Source organism: Xyrauchen texanus, chromosome 16 (genome assembly GCF_025860055.1).
Source record: "Xyrauchen texanus isolate HMW12.3.18 chromosome 16, RBS_HiC_50CHRs, whole genome shotgun sequence".
In the NCBI taxonomy this organism is placed as follows: domain Eukaryota; kingdom Metazoa; phylum Chordata; class Actinopteri; order Cypriniformes; family Catostomidae; genus Xyrauchen; species Xyrauchen texanus.
This window is the reverse complement of record NC_068291.1, coordinates 28,793,930-28,815,298: the sequence shown is the minus strand read 5'-3', so window position 1 is coordinate 28,815,298 and position 21,369 is coordinate 28,793,930. Positions and strand designations below refer to the sequence as shown.

At 37.6% G+C, this 21,369-nt stretch overlaps 1 pseudogene; it reads right to left on the bottom strand.

Moving 5' to 3' along the window:
* LOC127656759 (WD repeat-containing and planar cell polarity effector protein fritz homolog) overlaps positions 1–20,986 on the bottom strand; it is a 71,686-nt pseudogene extending 50,700 nt beyond the window's left edge.
* Between the last annotated feature and the right edge of the window lie 383 nt (positions 20,987–21,369).

Sequence of the window (21,369 nt, the reverse complement as noted above, 5' to 3'; positions counted from 1 at the left end):
GCATTGCATGCTGATATTCTAATCATCGAAATTCAACATTAAACAGCCATGAGATGCAGGAAAAAGTGGGAATATAGAGATGGAGAAATATAAAGAAAGAGTACCTCTCACTTTAACTATTATACCACTATGGGCCCAAAACTATCAGGAAGTTTAATAATGGATAGGAAAATGTACAACAACTATTTAAAATTTCTTCAATCATTCGCAGCCTTATTAATTTACATTTATGCATTTGGCGGATGCTTTTATCTAAAGAGATTTAAGTGCATTTCACCATTCGTATGCTGTACATTTAGGTTCTGATACCTCATTTTGGCAAAATTCTAAGTTTGTATCACAAGAAGGCAATCTCAGAATGTACTGGGATGAACTGAATTAAAAATATATATATAAATGTCTTTGAAATCCGAGGATGAAGCGTTAGAAATGTTATAAACTATTAAAACATTTTTTTTAAACTATTGATACAATTGTTCAATCTAATTTAAAAATCTTACTCAATATGTGTTTAATAAGTAGTCATTCTTGATTACTGATTCAAGCACTCTGATAAATAATTAGCATAATTAATTTGATAACTTGATCCATACATCGAACACTTTCAGTACTGGATTGTGCTAGTCACTGGAAATGCATCGGTGCATCTTTAAACAGAATGTCTAATTGGTCTTGTGGTAGTTTTCACCTCTAGTACAAGGAGTTCTGGGTTCTAATTCACTCTTATTTAACTTTTTATTGTAATAAATTAATTAGTGTCAGTGGAAATATATAATGAGCAGGGACACATCTGTTTGCATTTTGCTTTGCAATATAACTAGATAGGAGCGGGAGCCAGGGAACATCGCCACCCACTGTCACTCAATGATACTGATAACAGTCACAACGAGAACTCATCAAAACCATGAAAAATAACAAACTCCAAACTGAATCGCCACTTATTACAATACACACAAATGAAATGGAAACTCCTGTTTAAGAACTGGAGATGTTTCTTATGCATTAGACACTTACCTGATGAAAGCTGTCTCAAAAAGTGGTGGTGACAATATAGGCCAAGGCAAAAAGTGGTAGGGACATGTCCCACCCATCCCACTAGTAAATTACGCCCATGGTGTCAAGCATTCAAAATAATTTACTTATGAGTTAGTTAGGATGCAGCCTTGGAAGGCAGCTGTCTATGTAGGCTATAAACAGCAAGGCAGCTCACTACGTTTTGGAGCAAAGCTTTTGTCAACATACTGTTTGTTCCCTGGAAATCAAACCCACAACTTGAGCTACAGGAACACATTTGTTAAATATATTTTCTATGTACTGAAATTGTAGAATCAATAATTAATCTCTCAATTTACATGTCTCTCAGTGCAGGTATAACAGCAAATTCACTGGAGAGCAGAATACCAACTATAGTGAAAGCTACACAGAGTGCGCGGTGAAAGATCAAGGGTCGGCTGTTTACATAAAGAAAAAGTTCAAGTGAACAGTCTGCAAGTTACAGCAGCTCATTGAGAAACACACAATGGTGATTGATAAAGCATGACAAAAGAGAATAAATAAAGCTAAAATGGTACAAAAGGACTGAGGCAAAAAGGAGATAGACAGTCTGAAACCTTGAGCAGCAGACCATTGTGAGGGCATTATTAAAAGTCTTTATATTATTTAGGAGGTCTGGTTTATAACTGACCTTAAAGATGAGGTTTGTCCACAATGCTCCTCTATTCCTCTCATTGTCTTTGTCTTGGTCTCCCACCTCATTTAATTTCACCACTCAAGAAACATTAGCATAGAGAGTAGAGCAAAGCCAGCCCTAAAGGAACGTGTGTGTGTGTTTGTCTGCTTACCGTAAGCCCAGGGGTATCTGAACAGGCGAGCAGCACCAAGTTGGCCCAGTCTCTTGCACTAGAGACTGGTCAGAACAGGGCCTAACTTCCTCGTTACAGAGCGGCCACCAGCACACTGACAGCTCCTGTGCCCGGTTCAGCCCACCCCACACTCCATACAGCGCACTCCGCCAGGTAAGTCCACAACTGAAACCTGGGAGCAAAACAGCAAGCCGTAAAAAGAATCATACAGCTGTACCCCAAAACATCTATAAAACATGGCCTCCGCAACTCTGCATAACACATTCCAGTAGCTTGTTGCTTTATTAATGGGGCCTGAGCTTAGCTGGGCATTGTTTTTGTATTTTATTTTTTACATTACATACATGTGAAATAGCCACATTTATTCTATATTTTGGCAAGGGAGTTTAAAAGATGTTTGTATGATGCAGATCAGACTGCAAATGTGTTCACTAGATAAACTCACTTTCCTAAACCCTAGATTGAAATGTGTATTTCCTTAATTGGGATTAAGACTTTTTTGCATTAACAAGACAAAACTGATTATAAAAACAACTTTATTATATTAGCTCACTGAAAACCCATTTGTTTGCACTCATTCAAATGGATTACTCAGATAATTCAAATAATTAAATAAAATTACATAAAAATATAGGGGTTAAAACAGGCAAAGTGAGTTTTAACCAAAGTGAGCTGGCACCTCTCATTATATAATATTGGGAGGAGACTTTAATCTTTTGATGTCCTTGATCATAGTGAAGCAAAAGTGTGCAAGCCCCCCAGAGCTTCATTGACACTTCACAGGATGTGTACAGATATTTGGAGACTTTTGAACTCATCCGGTAGGGACTATACATTTTTTTCATCAGTCCATAAGATTTATTCTAGAATAGATAATTTTTTTTTTTATATCCAAGTCCCTCAATTAATCTGTTGTTGATAGCTCAGCTGGAAACATCTTAGTCTCAGATCACACCCTGGTGAGTTTAGAGGTGTTGCCACATACAGAGAAAAAATAAATCATATAGTTGGCACTTTAATGTATCCCTTTTGCAAAATCCTGAATTCCAACAAATGTTAAAGGCTGAAATCAATGTTTATATGGAGACCAACTGGTCCTCAGTATCCTCTGTGGGCATGGCTTGGGAGGCACTTTAGGCAGTTCTTAGGGGTTGGATCATACAGTATGCCTCATTCATCAAAATATCCAAAGCACAAGAACTCGTGGAGTTGGAAGGGAATATTAAAAGTGCCGAGGCAGAGCTGAATGTCGTCTGATGGCCTCAGAGAATTGGCCCAATTGAAATACCGATATAATACTGACAAAGTTGGGCTAGGCCTACGCAAGATTTAGTTTTATCATTATTAATTTGGTCTTAGACATTTGGCTCATTGGTCGCTTCCACCTGAGAGAGCCCCTCCCTGGTTTTGTATTGAACAGGAAGTACTTGACCCTATTTTGCCATTGTAAAGCCTTTCTATTAAACTAACCGGCGAAGTTAAGTTACACCCTGATATCTCACATTTGAACGCGGTATGGACAAAAGTGTCCAGAGTGTTTAATTCAGACATTTATTTAAATGTTGCCTTGATTATATTGCTGAACCCAAAATTATGTATTAATAAGTCCACTTTCTGTTGGTCAGAGTGGATTGTGAGGGAGGTTAATGTGCTCAGTGACCTATATGAGTGTTGAGATCCTTTGAAAATATAGTTCAACATTTTAGGATTTCCAGATCTCAGTTCTTTAGGACTTATTTACAGCTGCACACTCTTCTCTGTACTATATTTGAGAGTAGCATACACCCCCTAAAATGGCAGAAACTCTGGAAGTGGTGATTACTGCTTTTGGAAAAGGTCATGAGGCGTCAGTGTATTACTCCGTGTTAATTCAGAGTCTGGGGGATGGAGCTTCAACTTCTCTTAAGAGATTATGGGAGAAAGATTTAAACTTGGTACTGGAGGAGGGAGTGTGGGTTAGGATTCAAAAAAATGTCAAGTCTACATCTAGAGATGCAAGGGTGCATCTGATGCAATTTAAGGTTTTACATCGAGTCTATTGGACCCCCTATAATTGTATAGGCTTGGTCTTAAAGACACACCCACCTGCTGGCACTGCCAATCAGAAGTCGGGGACACAACCCATGTTTTTTGGGGATGTGTTAAGATACAAGAATTTTGGTTGAGATTTCAGAGCTTTATGTGTGACATATTGGACACTCAATTTTCATTTTGCCCCAGACACTGCATCTTAGGCGATGGGGCAGTCATATGTATGCTTGACATTGTATCTGGTTGCAGGGTCTCAAGCCTTGTGTTACTGCATTTTTAAGGGATAGTTCATCCAAAATAAAACATTCTGTCATTATTTGCTCAACTTTAAATTGATTTTTTTAATGGAGATGTTAGGCTGAATTTTAGCTTCAGTCACAATTTACTTATATTGAAAGGGAAAAAATAGATTGAAATTGAACTCTGACTAAAACTGACATTTAGTCTAACAAATTTTCATTTTTTGGTGAACTATCCCTTTTAGGCTGACTGCCAAATTTTATTTAATTAAGCCACACCTGCTGTTTGGGTGATGGAGCTAAAAAAATAAAATAAAATAAAATAAAAAAACACCAGCACAAACTTTACTAATCACTCCAGACATAATAATCAAGGTTTCTAAACAATTCCATGAAGGAATGTTAAATCCACTATCTGTTTATTGGACTGCAATAACAACAAAATGTTCCTAACAGCAACAACAGAGCAGTATGGAACTATATTCTCTCCTATACACAGCTCCTCTGTCTAATACTGCAGCTTAAACGCTCTCTCATATCACAGATCTTCATGTGCTATTTCAGCAGTTTTGTGCAAAGGTTTTAATGCAGGTTTTTTTCCCCAGCCCCTTAATACCCCCCGTAGTATGAATAAATGGCATGAAAAAATGATATGGCTCTTATAGAGCCAGTGCCTATTTATACAGCATAATAGCAGTCATTTCCATATACTTCATTCTGAAAGGCCTTATCAACAAAGCAAACACAGAGTCTCTCTTTATGTCAACAACTCTATCTGTACACAATAGGCAGGACTAAAAATGTACCACAGTCTGGCCATAAATAAATCTGTTCATAATTTTACCCTGAACTTCACTTTGCTTTTAAATACAGTAAATGTAGGCCACAAAACATTTTTACATGAAACACATTACAACATCTTAAATGTCATTATGACAAAATTATGAAAATTGTTTTTTTACCATATGCTGTTCCAAACCCATATGACTTTCTTATGTGGAATACAAAAGGATCAATGAATATCTTGTTCAAATGCAATAGTAGTGGCTAGTGACTCACTTTAAAGCTTAACAAGCACCCAAAAGTATCATAAAAATAGTAGTTGAAAAGATGGACCACAATATTCATTAAAACAAATCTCCTCAGTTTTCTGCATAAGAAAGAAAGTCATATGGGTTTTGAACTAAATAGGGGTGAGTAAATTATGAATTATGAATACATTTTCATTTTTGGTTGAACTATTCCTTTAAGTATAATTTACCATGGAACTTCATCGATCTGATGAACTTGCACATATGACAATGTGTTTTGTTTTTCTCTCTGTTCTCATCTTTTGATCAGTTTAGGCAGACTAAATAATAGCATTGTTACAAACATAAATGGGTAGGTTACATTAATATGTCTTTGTGTGTTAAAATAATTTGCATATTATTATTATTGTCAGTGATATTTTAGTATGATCAAAATTATTAATCTATTTTTTACATAATGCCATCTGTTTGGTTTTGTTTTATCTCTGTGAAAATGAAACATTGAAAATAAAGTGTTAAACAGAAAAAGGAAATCATTTACCATAAAATAATGAAAATAATGTTAATAAATAAGCAAAAAACAAAGTAAACCAATTCAATCTCTTTCTCCGTCTTTTTCCGCCCTCCCCCCCAACACTTGATTCCCCATCTTGCCTGTGCTTGCTGGTCAGCAATAATCAGACCCTCTTTCTGGAGGATTAGGCTCAAAGCTTAGTTCAGTGGAGCAGGCAGTAGATGGGGCCGGCCGGACTGGGAAAGGGGGGTGTGGTGGGCGGGGGTGGTGTCGGGAGGGAGGGGGGCTGTATGGTTCCCCCCTTATCAGAGCCATACTGCTGGAGCCAACCACACTGCAGGAGAGATTGCTTTCATATTCAGGCTGCCGTCACAACAAAGCGCTCCAGTAATGCGATAATGTTCGGGTGCGGAGGGTGTTAAGAGCCTGATGTATTTATGTATTGTGTTTAGTCCATAATCAGACCCATCCAAATTTTGATCTCCACACACTTGGTCTCCGGCCCATTAAAATGAGGTTAATGCTTTCAAAAAGACGAGGAATAAAGATTTTTTTCCTACCTTAAATTCCATTATGAATTTTAGACAAGTTTTTTTGGAAAGCAAGGGAATGAATGGAATGGGGGATAAAGAATAGAGCGATCACCTTAGCTTCCTCTAAAGAGAAGGAGATGGACTTGACCCCACCCTCTGACCCTTTTACCGGTGTTCTGCATAGAACTAACTACAGGGCTATAATGGTTCTTTTAGTCCCAACACTAAATACACTTCTATAAATATTCATATAAAAATGTTCTTCTATAGAATCCACCACAGTAAATCTTTACTTCAAATTCCATTGAGCACAAAGCTCAAAATATTGCATTTGCTCTAGTTCATATTCTAGAGCAAATGCCACTGATGTGGAAATACAATGTGTACAAAACAGTACATTGAAATACTGCTTTGAGTAGTTATGCCTCTGAAATTTCAAATTAGGTTGTGTTCAAAAAAGCATTTTGTTCTCTGCTGATATTTGCTGATCCATAACAACTATTACATTATTATGTGCAACGATCTGCCCTTAAGATAAACAAAACAAAAAATATTTATTTCAAACAAAGAGACTTTTGAATTTGTATAGCACTCTGTAATTTACTAAATGTAGTGACAAAAAAAAAATACAAAAATGTATTGAAAAAAATTATCCTAAACAAAACTATTTAAATGTTTAATGTAGTTTACATTAAATACATTGGGCAAGTTAACATGTCCTGCTGTGTGACAGGCTACACTTCTTCGAAAACTAATTTAAACAGGATTTTGCTCTTTTATAATCATTACACATACAATATTTATGTTAATAATTATAATTATCATAATAATTATAATATTTGTACTTCAAAGAATAAATATGTCACACAGCAGAACCATTTAAAAGTGAAGGCAATAGGTTATTAAAATGGGGTAAAATTCCGAAAAATGGCGATCAGTCATAACACCTAAAATAATGTATACACATTAAATGTAACTTCAATATCGATGTTTATTTAAAAAAGGATCATGTATGTAAATGTGTCATCTACCCATATACAGATATATATATATATTATGGTTCAGGACTTGATGACTCTATAAAGAGAGGAGCGCTGTGTGTTTGAACCTGATGTTCCCCACAGGTGTGCATTAGAGAGGCGCTCCAGTAATCACAGTGCTACTTGTCCCAGCGGTAAAGAAAAGCAAGTAAAGCCAGGCAATTATTACTGCTAAAAGCCCTGTGGAAAGAGCCAGACCAGCCTCATTAAGGCTTTTTAATTGAAAGCATGAGAGGCAGTGCTGCCTTTCCTCCTCAAATGTGCTAATGTGTGTATTAAAGAGTGCATATGTGTATGTCTTTGGGCGTGTGTTCAATAGATGTGTGCGTGAGAGAGGTATGCGTGTAGGCGTTACCTTAATCTCCGCAGCTGGGAGTTTCTCCATGTGTTGTGCTAGCTCAGGTGGGCTCTGGTTCGTCCTTTTAAGGTAAGCCTGACACACCTGACTCCTCTCCATCATCGAGAACAGCAGGAAGCGACCCCCAGTCACAGCTGAAAACTGCAGAGCAAAGTCAAAGGTCAAAACTCATATGGCCTCCTGAGACTATGGTTGTATACGGAGGTAGGCATCAAGGGACATATGCATTTGATGTCTGCATAACTACTAAGAAGCAGGGCCAGATATTAACCAGGGCTTGGGGCAGAAATACCCCAGAAAGCAATAAAAATGGCCAGATATTTACATTTAACATTTGGAAAAATTCATTATATTGCAGTTTAGGCCTATCTACTTATGGGTTTACACATAGTAACCATCTGTACATAAGAACTAATTACACAACAATGGTATAACAAAGGTATGCTCTCTCTCCACAGCATGCAGGCTTGAGTAATGAGATAGATTCAGTCTGTGTCATTTGAGCCATCATTACTTGGCACCATATCCTGGTTGCCATTTGTGATTGGAGTGAATGATCCTCTCTGGCCATATTTGGATGACTTCCTCCTCTGGTTGCAGTGATCTGAATCCTAATACAATTGGTTTAGCGTTTCATGACGCTTGACAATGGTATGTGATATCTTTGTTCAGTTTATTTTTTGTTAGTTTATAAGCACAAATGCGGCATATAAGCAACTCCTGTTTACATGTAACATGTATATACTTAGCTACAACATTACTCACTATATTTGTGTCTGTGAGTAAAACAAATAGGCTTGTTGTATTCACTCTTTGAGAGCTTTCCAATAGCTATTTGAACAGTTTGATGTTTTAATCGATTACAATAATATGTGCAGTGCAAAATAATTTAATAAATTATCAAAACAAAACAGTTCTGATTTGTCTGAACATTTCAAAGGACTTCTTCAGTTTTGGTCATAATACCTACATGCATTGTAAAGTACAGCTGCAAAGCTTTAAAATGATACCTTTTTTGCGATAGTCAAACTGTAGACTGTAGTTAAATTTATGACACGCTTTGAGTTATATGCTAGAACAAAACATGCCCTCATAAAGCTAAAAAATTATGTCCCTGAAAACTTATTTGAGGGGCAAAAAGACACTAAGTTGCCTTCCTCTGGTCATTTTTTTAAGTCACTATAGATTTTTCTTTCGATATCTATTATGTCCCACAAATGTAAAAAATTAAAGCAGATAAAAGGCTTAAATTAGTTTATAAACAGCTTTGGGGGTAACGTTAAAAGTAAGGCATGTTACGTAATCAGACTTCTATCGAGTGACGAGTAAAGTAGCCTAATGCGATACTTTTTTATTTTAAAAAATAGTTTTTATTTTAGACCATAATATCGGAGTTACTTTTTGAATAAAGTAACGCGTTGATTTTGTACATCTCTACTTTCCCTGAATTGCGAGAAATCAGGAGTAGGCTAATATTGTGCAAACTTCGAGGAGTAAACGTAAAAATGATGAGTGTAGAAAGTAAGTCTCACATTGCTGGTAAAAGAGCCAATCATCTTTTAAATACAGACATCGGCTAACAATCAAGTCACTAACATGTATGCGCATTAGCTATACAAGCTGGGAAAAATGCGTATTTTAGCGTAATATGAGGTCAACATTCAGTTGAGTGAAACGCAATCGATTCATGTGTTAATACACACGGCATTCAAAAAATCAGTAAATGTGTTTAGGCAGAGGGATTATAAGACTAGTCTTCCACTGGCCACAACATGATACACAGGGTCAAATACTTGCTCAATTTACTGACTTGTGCAGCCGTACAGCTCCGTGTCACTGGAAGAATGGGATAAGAAAAGACTCTGGATAATTCACTCCGAGCAATGTTCTACATCGATTGTGTAAGCAGAGAAAATGACTTAGTTTATAAAAAGATTCTACATTTTGGTTTAATAATAAACAAGTAGTTTGATTCATGAAACAAACTATTTTTATGACATTTTGGTAGCATTCAAAATTATTTCATTCATGCGCATTTGAAGTTGTATGTGATCAACCATTGGCATCTGTATGCACCGTGGACAAACTCAAAACAAGCGGGCACTGAGATGACTTAAGTGAAAAATATTTTATAATTAGACACATTCCTTGAACATGTTAGGCTGTCTTTCCCCACTGAATTTTATCCTGACTTTTGAAAAATATCTTAAGTTGACTCTGACATTGTCGATGGGCACAGCACATGATGACATATATGATGCAGTTTCAAGTGTTGTACTTTTCTGCTTTAGGTAAGACAGTGGTTATTCTTCATTATTCATATTGGCTGCCATGTTGATGGAAAAACAGATCATGCATATTCATTTTATTGATTCTTTATTATAAATATGATGTGAAGACCTACTTTCTAAATATCTGTTTGTTTACTATGTTGTTTTGACATGAATGTTGTACAGTTGTGAGCATGACCTGTACTAATGCAATGGGGGGGCTTATTTCTATACAGAAATAAGCATTTTGTTATTGAATAGTTATGTCTAAAGTGAAATTGAAATTGTTCTAGATTAATAGATGTTATGGTGCCTTAAAAGTCGGTCTGCAATAATTTTAGAAAGTGCCTTCATACAAAAACACTGTCTGTTATGTCACTGACTGACTGGGCAGCAAGGCAGCAAGGTAGCTGACTTGGTTTTCGGACACAGCCTATATGACAAACAGATTCAGAAAATACATACAAATACACACACCTACAGAAGGAGTATAATTTTTTCAAAAGTGTTTGAGTCAGGGCAGTAGTGTAAAGAGACTATTAAGCAGCCAGAGAAGGAAGGAAGAAAGAATGAGAGAGAATGAGAGAGAGAGAGAGAGAGAGAGAGAGAGAGAGAGAGAGAGAGAGAGAGAGAGAGAGAGAGAGAGAGAAAAGTCTGTAGGCTATGCAGCTTTCATGATAAAGAGAGACATTTGCAGTGAAACTGTTGACAAGCTCTCCACACACTGTGATCAGCAATTAACCTTCCCTTCCTAAAAAATAATCTGTTTATGAAACCAATTAAACGGCATATAAATTAATACAAGCCATTCGGAGATGGAATATCTGCACTTCTGCAGTAATTATGAGTCATCCTACATTCAAGCAGAAAAACAGGGAGCTCATTTCAAAAGAATAGTGTGTTAAACAAGGCCCCTTTCCAAATTGTCATAGTAGTCTATGTAAAATTTTACCTCAACAACAAAGAAATTGTACATATTAGCAAATTACTTTGAAAAAAAATATTTTTAAATGCTGATTTACTGTTAAACTGGAGTTATAGTGTGAATTATGTGTCTTCACTGAGAGAAAATAAAAATTATCCTAATGGTAGTTTTGCAAATTAAAGGAGTCTGTATTGCTTAACTTTGGTTTAAGCTTATTTTGAGAGGCTTAAAAGTGATTTTGAAATGTAATTTAAATGTAAATGCTTGGTTCTGCCAAAATAATACAGATTATTTAATGACATATTGATGCTTTAAAAATTATTTTAAAAACATAAAAAGATGGAACACTTTTAAAAGATCAAAAAAATTCCAAACAACATACTCATGTTCAGTAATCATGGCCAAATTAAGCAGGAGATTCCATGTTAATCCTTCCAAAATTTGTGTCCAGGAGCTAGTAAACAGGTTTTAGAGCATATGAGCAGCAGCGGGTTAGGTCAGGCTCAATCAATAAATTCCTTTAAATCTGCTTAGTAGGTTAATACTCCATTCCTTAAAAACAAGTTTACAGCACTGTCTGAAATTATTATCAGCTCTACAGTTAATACATAGAAAGATAATAAATACATTGTTTGAAAAATAACAGAATGTAAAATGATAAGATGTTAAATATACTGTATATGCCAAAGACTATGATGATGGATAATATGTTTATCCAAAATGTTAGTTCACCCAAATATTTAATTCTGTCATCATCTTCCAAACCCATATTACTTTCTCCCATGGAACACAAAAGGAGTTGTAAGGCAGAAAGTTAGCTTCAGTCACCATTCACTTTCATTGCCAGACATTGAATGTGAATGGTGACTGAGGCTGTCAGATCTATCATCTCCTTTTGTTTTCCATGGAAGAAAGAAAGTCATACAGGCTTGGAGCAACATGAGGTTGAGTAAATAATGATGGAGTTTTCATTTTGGGTGAACTATCCCTTTAATTTGCATATCACTAAATTGTAGGCATCTCTATTGGACTTGTAAGACTCTGTTTGGGTGTCAATTCACCTTTAAAAACATATTAGAAATGATTTGTGAACCTGTGACTGTGCAGTGCATTCTGAAAGTATTGAGACCCTTTGTTATGTTGCAGCCTTAAGCTAAAATGCTTTTTTTTTTTATAAGTCACAACAATATACACTCCATAACCCATAATGACAAAGCAAAAACCTGATTTCTGATAACGTTGCAAATTTATTAAAAAGAAAAAAATGAAATACCACATTGACATAAGTATTCAGACCCTTTTCTATGATATTTGACATTTAGCTCAGGTGCATCCAATTTCTCTGGATCATCTTTGAGATGTTTCTACACTTTGATTGGAGTCCACCTGTGGTAAATTCAATTGATTGGACATGATTTGGAAAGGCACACACCTGTCTATATAAGGTCTCACAGCTGAAAATGCATATCAGAGCAAAAACCAAGCCATGAGGTCAAAGGAACTGCCTGCAGATCTCAGAGACAGGACTGTGTCGAGGCACAGATCTGGGAAAGGCTGCAAAAACTTTAGGCTGCATTGAAGGTTCCCAAGGGCACAGTGGCCTCCATAATTCTTACATGGAAGTCTCGAACAACCAGGACTCTTCCTAGAGTTGGCCGCCTTGACAAACTAAGCGATCAAGGGAGAAGGGCCTTGGTAAGAGAGGTGACCAAGAACCTGATGGTCACACTGGTTCAGATCCAGAGATCATGTGTGGAGATGGGAAAAACTTGCAGAAGAACAACCATCACTGCAACCGATCTGGGCTTTATGGCAGTGAGGCCAGACGGAAGTGCAAGACACATAAAAAGCACCTAAAGGAGTCTCAGGCTGTGAGACAAGATTCTCTGGTCTGATGAAACGAAGACTGAACTGTTTAGCCTCAGTTCCAAGTGTCATGTCTGGAGGAAACCAGGCACAGCTCATAACCTGTGCAATACCATCCCAACGTTGAAGCATGGTGGTGATAGCACCATGCTATGGGGTTGTTTTTTAGTGGCAGGGACTCATCAGGGTTGAAGGAAAGCTGAACTCAGCAAAATACTGAGATATCCTTAATGAAAACCTGGTCCAGAGCACTCAGGACCTCAGACTGGACCCAAATCCAGGTGTGGAAAGCTTGTCACATCATACCCAAAAATATTTGAGGCTGTAATCACTGTCAAAATTGCTTCAACTAAGTAATGAGTTACGGTTCTGAATACTTATGTCAATGTGTTATTTCAGTTTTTTCTATTTAATAAATTTGCAAACTTATCAAAAATCTGTTTTTTGGTGTTATTCATTGTAGACTGATGTGGAAAAAAATAATTTAAAGCATTTTAGCATAAGACTGCAACATAACAAAATGGAAGGGGTCTGAATACTTTCTGAATGCACTGTATATACACACAATTAATGAATCCATTGCATGTGCTTCACTGGTGATTTGGTCTGAAATGTGTGTCCATTAGAAGAATGATGCTTTAAAAACCTCAGGCAATGACTTTCTAAAAGTGTTCAATCACTCTCTGTGTACAACAGTACTGATGGCGTAACAAGAACAAGCAAAGGTCTAAGTGCAGGTGTGAAACTTACTGAATAAGTGACAGATGTAGAAGCCATCCGGGCCCCCACACCCCATACACACACACACTCTCTCTCTCTCTCTCTCTCTCTCTACACACACACACACACACACACACACACACACACACACACACACACACACACACACACACACACACACAATTACTCTGGTAATTAGGGGCTCTGGGGGCCTGAATGGCACTCTATGGGGGGGCTACTAGGAAAGGGAAGGGGTAGGCAGACACAGAGAGAGAGGTTTGTCAGGTATCTAGAGACCCGGCACAGAGAGTTTGAGCCATATAAGCTCTAAACAGTAAATTATATTAGAAATTAATTAGCAGATTTGGGATAGTGTCCAATTTCAGAAACCACAAAATAAGACAGGGAGCAATGTCAGATCCCCCAGAGATTTCACAATGAGTACAAGGAGCCTCAGCGTGTGTGTATGTGTGTGCATGTGTCCATGCCTTTCTAACTTCCTCTGGGAGTAACGGAAGATGGAGAAACAGAAGGGAATGGCGTTCATGACCTGTGGGTGTGCATGCTGCCCGCGCACATGCTGGGAAAGTGAGCAGTGAGTGAAACTGCATGGAGAGGAGGAGAGGACAGAAGAGGAGAGCAAGAAAGAGAAGAGAGAGAGTGTGAGACCATCACTGATGGTGTCAGTAGGTAGTCCCCCACCAGTGTTCTGTCAATGGTCTCCCGTTCAACCTGAGCTCCGCCCAGGATTAGGTTCACCAGCACACCTGATCTCAACAGCATCTGCACACACATTCACACAGAAACAAACAATGAAGCAAACAAACAGAACATTGTGTGGGACTTTCTAACAAGCATTGTCAGAATGCAACAGGAATACATTTACCAAGTACCAATGTCTTAATAATATACATTCCTGGTTAGGGTTGGGAACTGAGAACCGCAACAAAACTGACCATTGTTTAAAAAATTCCAGAACCAAATGATTTTCAGCAGGGATTATAAACGAAATATTTTTCAATATGTTTAGTTTTGAGCAGAAACTGTATTTTTTCATTCTGGTTCCGGCGTTCCACGGCCTACTTTCTTATTGGTAACCAGTTACAATGAAATCAAAGTACCGTTAATAATGTCCTTTGCTAAGGGTGGGTGATACACCAGTTGCAGTTTTGCCAGAACTTGCAAGAGAAGCAAGCGACCTGGTCTGGAAGAACAATGTCAAAATAAGGGTCTAAACCCAAATTAAGATTAAATATAAACAATTAATAGGATAGAAATCATAGCAAGGATAGTACACAGTAGCCTATATAAAAGAACACTGCTTAGGCATGTCTGGACTTAATGTCATCTTATACAAATTATTGTATTTCAATTACTCAATAATTGTTTAATTATTTGTTTCTATTACAGATCTGCTTCTCAGTCAAAACCCGGCAGCATCAAATCTGTTTTAATGCTTCATACCTTACAATAACTCAGTGAAGACTTGGAGACAACAGAAAAATACACTTACCTCAATATTTTTCCTTGCATCTGGATTAATCATGCATGTATACTGTATGTAGTAATTATATATATAGTTGCCAAAAGGTTATTCAGCATGTCACGGAAGGCTACATCCACAACATGCGATTAGGCAAAGATATGTGTGATGCAGCAGTTTTCTTCAAGATTAAAACATGTTAAAACACATGTTTATAATGTTCTACTAAAAAGAGTGATGTCCCATTTTCCCAGAGTGAAGTCCCAGAAAGTGGTGCAATTCCAAACATTTACTGTGATAAACCCATTTACCTTTGGAAATTAACCAGTTATTAACCAATTAACCACATTTAAAAATAAAGCTTTTACTCCGGAACAATTGAAAGGGACTTTGTTCCCAGTTTCTGTTTTCGTTCCTTGAACCGTTTTTAGTCCCTGATTTTCAGTTCCACTAACGTGCACTGTTCTGCTGATGTGGACAGTGCAACCAGTGTAGTCTGAATCCCGAACGAATAACTCTAATGAGCCAGTTCATTTAAAACATACAGCACAACCAATGTAGCCCAATTGCAGAATGAATGATTCTTATGAGTCGGCTCTTTTGAATCTACACCGCAAAACATACAACGCTTCCTAACGAGCAAATTATTTACATCAGCCTGTTCTTTTAAAGGGTAACTAAACCCTAAACCAACTTTTTTTAGTTAATGATCTGTAAGAATGGGGAAATGGGGCTTTATTAGTACTGGTCATTGATTCAAGTAATTTTTTTGACATTTGTGTATAAAGTGTTTTAATTCTACAATATATGGTGTAAAAACGTCTGAGTGCTGCCCTCTTCAGGTTGAACGGTGGCTACTGCAGTTGAATTTTCCTATTGGCTGTTGCGGTACTTCGTGACGTAAGCGGTGACAGCTGACGTAAGCAGGTTCCAGCTCACCACGCCAGATTCATGTACATGTCGTCTTGCGACCGTGTGAGGAATAATAATAACACAGAGTCTGACAGCAGCTGTCAATTAATCCGTCACTACGAGTCTCAGGTGAAACCTGTTAATGCAATAAGAACTAAACAAAATCCAATAAGAATTTTATTTTTTATTTCTAAACATTTCTTCTTCAAAAGTACTAAAAGATGAATTCATAGATATTAATTTAAAAGTGGAATATATAAGTGGAATTACGCTGGATGATATAATTCTGTCTGGAAAGGCTGTATGTAGCCAGAGAGGGATTTTCATCTTTATAACATGTGAACTGCAGATAAAGGTCACACAGTCCAATCAGACCCAGTTTCTGGCCGGATAAAACCATCACCAACCACCAAACAAAAATCGAACAATGTTTGTTTTTCTGACCTTTCAAAACACCTGAAATCAGGCACTTTTGGTTTCTGGGATGTGTGTGTAGGTGTGTGTGTGTGTGTGTGTACGAGTCTGAAGAATCCACATGAAATAAAAAAAATAAATAAAAAAAAAAAACATCGCTATGTGTCTGGGAAGGAAGACACATAGCTTTCTCTTGGATTTTTTATCCAAGAGAAAAATGCCCTTAGACCGGAGAGAATTTGACCAAAACAGTCTGCATATGCTCATTGCCTGACCTCTGTTTCATGAGCCAACTCCTGCTAACAAGGCCACTGGTGCATGCTAGGTAAGGTACCTGACGGCACTGCTTGGATCTCCATCTGATCCTCAAGACTGGGCTTGACTGTAGCAGATCTGTGAAAAGAGGGAAAGAGAGAGTGAGTTAGAGAAAGAGAGAGAGAGAGAGAGAGAGAGAGAGAGAGAAAGAATTCTTGCTCCTGTGTATCCTGCTCAGTGTACTAGGAATGAGTAGATGCTGACTGTCCATTTTCAGGGTCAGGTTTAGGAGGATGTTTCCAGTTTCAGATACAGAGAGGCTGCAAAAATTAGCCTGAGTTGGACTGAACAAAGCTAGGTTTGTGTGAGAGAGCTAGAGGCAGAGAGAGAACTAGCTCACGGTCCCAATCATCCCCCTCAAATATCCACAACGATGACAGAGAGGCACCCACACAGGTGCTGAGAGAGCGAGAGAGGTCGGGGGATTTTCGCTTTCATTATGAAAGGAGAGAGAGAGAGAGAGAGAGAGAGAGAGAGAGAGAATGCTCCTATTTGTTAATCGGACTGCAGGAAATGTAAACAAATACCTCTAGTTCCTTTAGGGCATCCCACAGCTTCTCAGGACAACGGTTACTAAGGAACCATGGGTAACCATAACTTGAGTGACAGAAAGATAGAGAGAGGGCACAGGTATGAAATGCAACAACATCTGAGGCAAATGGAATAAAAGACAACCAAAACAACCAAAGAATGCATTTTTGTGTTTGTCTGGGTTTTTTTAAGGGTGGAAAGGATTGAACCTGAAATACAGCTCCACCCGAGGTCACCATACAAATAAATCTGAGCTGACAGCTCAAAAGCTAAATCCACTCGTTTCAATCCTGCTGATGATTTGGGTATGAACACATAGGCAGGCCCTGTCAAATCTGCAGATTTCCTTTTCGAATTTGTTGAACTGATTTTTGAGGGAAAATCTACAGAATTCTGTGGAAGGGATTTAATCGTAATCAAATGTGTTAAATGGAGCCTAGAGTACTATACTCTTATTGAAAGCTTAAAATGTACCAAAATGTACCAAAATTAGCCAAATATTTAATAAACCAACATGCAAGGTGTGAGAGATGTGTAGAACATTTGTAATTGAACATCCATTACAATTCTACAGAATTCTGCAGGTGCAGATACTGTATGGGCCAGCACATATGCCAAATAAAAACAGGGAATGAATGAGAATAAATAATATATTTTGTTAAATAAAAAGCCTATTATTGTGAGTTTTAAAACAAAAAAAGTAGTGTCTTATTTCAGTCTAAATTTAGACCAATTAGTTAATACATTATTTCAACCAATTTATGATTTTTTATTTGCAGGGAAGGTTTTCTCTATATAAACAATATTTAGTCAATGAAATATTTTTGAGCTGTGCATAACTAGAAAAATTTATATTCACTTTTCTATATTTTAAATTTCCATTACTTTTAAGATTGTATCAATTTTAAACTTTTAAACAAGAACATTTTTAAAGGAATATTCCAGGTTGAACACAAGTTAAGCTCAATCAAAAGAATTTATGGCATAATATTGATAACTAAAAAATATTATTTTGACTTATCCCTCCTTTAAAAAAAGCAAAACAGTGAGGCACTAGCAATGGAAGTGAATTGGGCCAATCTGTAAATAAAAGACATAAACAATTAGCATATTAACATGATTTTAGAGTGATCAAATATTAACTAACCTTTTCTGTGTAAAGTTATATCCAATTTTAATGAAGTCGGTGTCTTTTTCACAACAAACTCTAAAAATAATATTTTTCATGCATCTAATTAAAAGAGTAGATAATAAATCTCTTGTTTTTTTAAGTGGCCATTAACATAATTAAGCCAAAATATGTACTTAGCTTTTTTTTTATATTTATCGCTAGTTGTAGACAGAATGGATTTTAAAGAGAAATACTAACTAATAGTGCAATAGGGGCTAAATTCTGTTTAATGTCACAGTCTTATTCAATCAGCTCACCATGAGTTAACACAGTCACCCGAGGGAAGAACTCAAAGTTACCGTAACATATTAAACACATTAAAAACGTCACTCCAAAATGCGTCGTTCCGCTCACAAAGCCCCCCAAATTTCCGCTTAGATCTCAGTCTCTGTTTCCCTCCAGAGCAAACCAGCGAAGGGAAAAAAAAGAGAAAGAAACGTTAATAGAATTCTCGGCTGAGTTCAATCTGCGAGTATGTGTTTGAATTTATGCATTAATACATCCATCTGAGACAGGGACCCAAGGAAATGGAGGAGGACTGTTATTTGTTTTCTTAAAGATTCCACAATCAAATTCCCAATCTGATTATTTTTTTCTTATTATTAAACTATTAAGAAATGTCTCCTGCCTTTTAAGAGTGAGAGGATGCCGAAATAAATTAATGCAAATGAAGGAGAGAGGGTGGGAGAGGAGGAGGACGGGGGCGAGCAGAGGATGGGTCTGTGTCTCCTGATAAGGGTGTTTGTGTTTCTTTCGAGGGCGACGGGAGTTACCCCACCAGCAGGGTGAGCAGGTAGGAGGCAACTGGGCATTATGTTGGGAAGACAGTGGCCGTACTGGTAGTGAACATCTGACAAAATCCAAACTCCAACTGAAGAACAAATCTCAGTCCTGTAATAAACTACAATAATAGGGGCAAATCAATGCTATATTTGCCTTTAAACTAATACACATAATAAAAAGTAAAAGTTCTGCAATGGTTAAATGTGGAGAGGAAGGATATGGTTCATTCATAACAAAGCAATTACTAACAAAAAGTACTCTGGTATTACTATGGACATGGCACAAAGGTATTACCATTATATTCTTTGAACTTTTGAGTGCCATGTGCATGTCATGGTATGAATATAGTAATATTTCAGTGTACCATGGTATTACCATCAGGGTTTCCACACATTTGACCAATTTCCCTGACATTTCCAGTCACTTGTCACAGTCCCACTTTAAATTAGATGTATTTAGATGACTAAATTAGATGACTACTATGTACTAACATTAAAATACATACAATACAGTATATTTACTGTGTATCGACATGTTGTTCTGCAAAATTCTCAAAAAATTCACATTTGATGCAACTTAGGTTGAGGTATGGGTAGGTCTAGGAGTAGGGGTAGGGTTAGGTTTAGGGAAAGGGATGGGGTATGGTGATGTTTAGGCTTAGGCTTAGGAGTTAAAGTTAACAATGTAACTACAGATGTTATTAAATGCAGGTACTTTAAATGTAAGTATAATGCAACAACAAAAATGTGCATAATAAGTACAATTAATTACATGCTTCAGTACACAGTAGTTAAAGACTACGACTACTGTATAGTAGTTAAAGACTAAAGTGGGTTCAAACATTTTTGTATAGATTGCACTCATAAAGAGCAATTTCTAGTCGATGAAATAATATTTGAGAAGTACAGTATTTCCACTATAACATCTGATAACAATACAAGACGTTTTTGTAAGGAATGGCTGGTACTGAAGACTTTAATGAAGGCATACATTTTCTGTGCAATGGCTAGACAAACACAAGTAGCATTCCAAAAGTGCTGATATTTAGTATAAAACACTGGGACTCAGTGTTTGCAACACTCTGCTTGTCTGTGCAATGATTGATCCTTCTGCTTCTTTTGGAAATATTTCAGTTGGCGAAGCAGAAATTAACAAAATAACTAGCCATGATGTGTTGAAAACATAAGTTACTCAATATTTACAGTAATTCTTGTTTATAGAACTATTATATAAAAGCAACATCACACTCACAATCATGCTTTGTCTGAATATCATCACGGCTTGTGGCCAGGGCTGGACTGGGAAGAGAAATCAGCCTAGTATTTTACATAGCAACTGGACCAAAAGATGTTGAGTTGGGCTTTTCTGCATATCGCAGTGCCGTTTTGTGGTCCGTTCTGCATAACGAAGCGGCTCATTTTGGCTTATCGCGGTTGGCCCATCCGGCCCGTTTCGCGACCGACCCACCAGCCTGCTCGGTTCTCCAGATGGTAAGTCCATCCCTGATCGCCCCCAAAATGCGTCGGCCCACCGGAAAAATGCCCAGTATGCCAGATTACCAGTCCAGCCCTGCGGCCTCATGTCTATGAATGAATCACAGCCGTGCTGATATACATTAAAACAGCACTCTTGCTTATGTGAAATTGCTTAAGTAAACACTCCCTCAAGTGTCTTTCTTGGCATATGGTCACTCTGTTGCCATCTCACCCCAGAGTAAGAGAGAGAGAAAGACTGACTCATACAGTGAGAAGGAGAGGTTACCGACAGAAGGAAACTAGGGCCCAGAGTGAAGGTGAGACCATACTCTGTTCCCTCTTGCTTTGTCAGCATGCTCTCTCCACTGTACTATGCTACCATAACTTAAGCCCCATCTCCCCCCAGTGTCCCAGATCTCCAGCCCTCAGCAGCCCAGCCAGACGGCCCCCATGCCTGCCTCGCTCCACAGGAGCACTGCCTCTCTCTGCTGGAGGCCTGGACCTGCTGGACATCTCCAGGATTACTGCTGCTAATCAGATAAGGGTCATTCTGCCCCTGCCTGCCCCAGACACACACACATCTGCTCCAGGTCAGAGGGGTGGAAAGAGCACCCCTTCATAACAAAAGAATGGGTCTCCTTCGCCATCTGCTGGAGGCCAGGAGACACAGCAGGTACCTTATTTTTCATACCTCACTTTAATAACATGAATGATAATCCAGGATAATAGCTAATAATTATATAAAACAGACACATGTCTTGATTAGTTTCGGTTGTGTGGATACATACAAAAAAGGTTTGGAAAACACATTTACTTCATTAAATTCTGTACCTCAATTCTCAACTACTTTAAATCGCTCTATTCTGACTAAGCAAGCATAACGGCTCACAAATGGG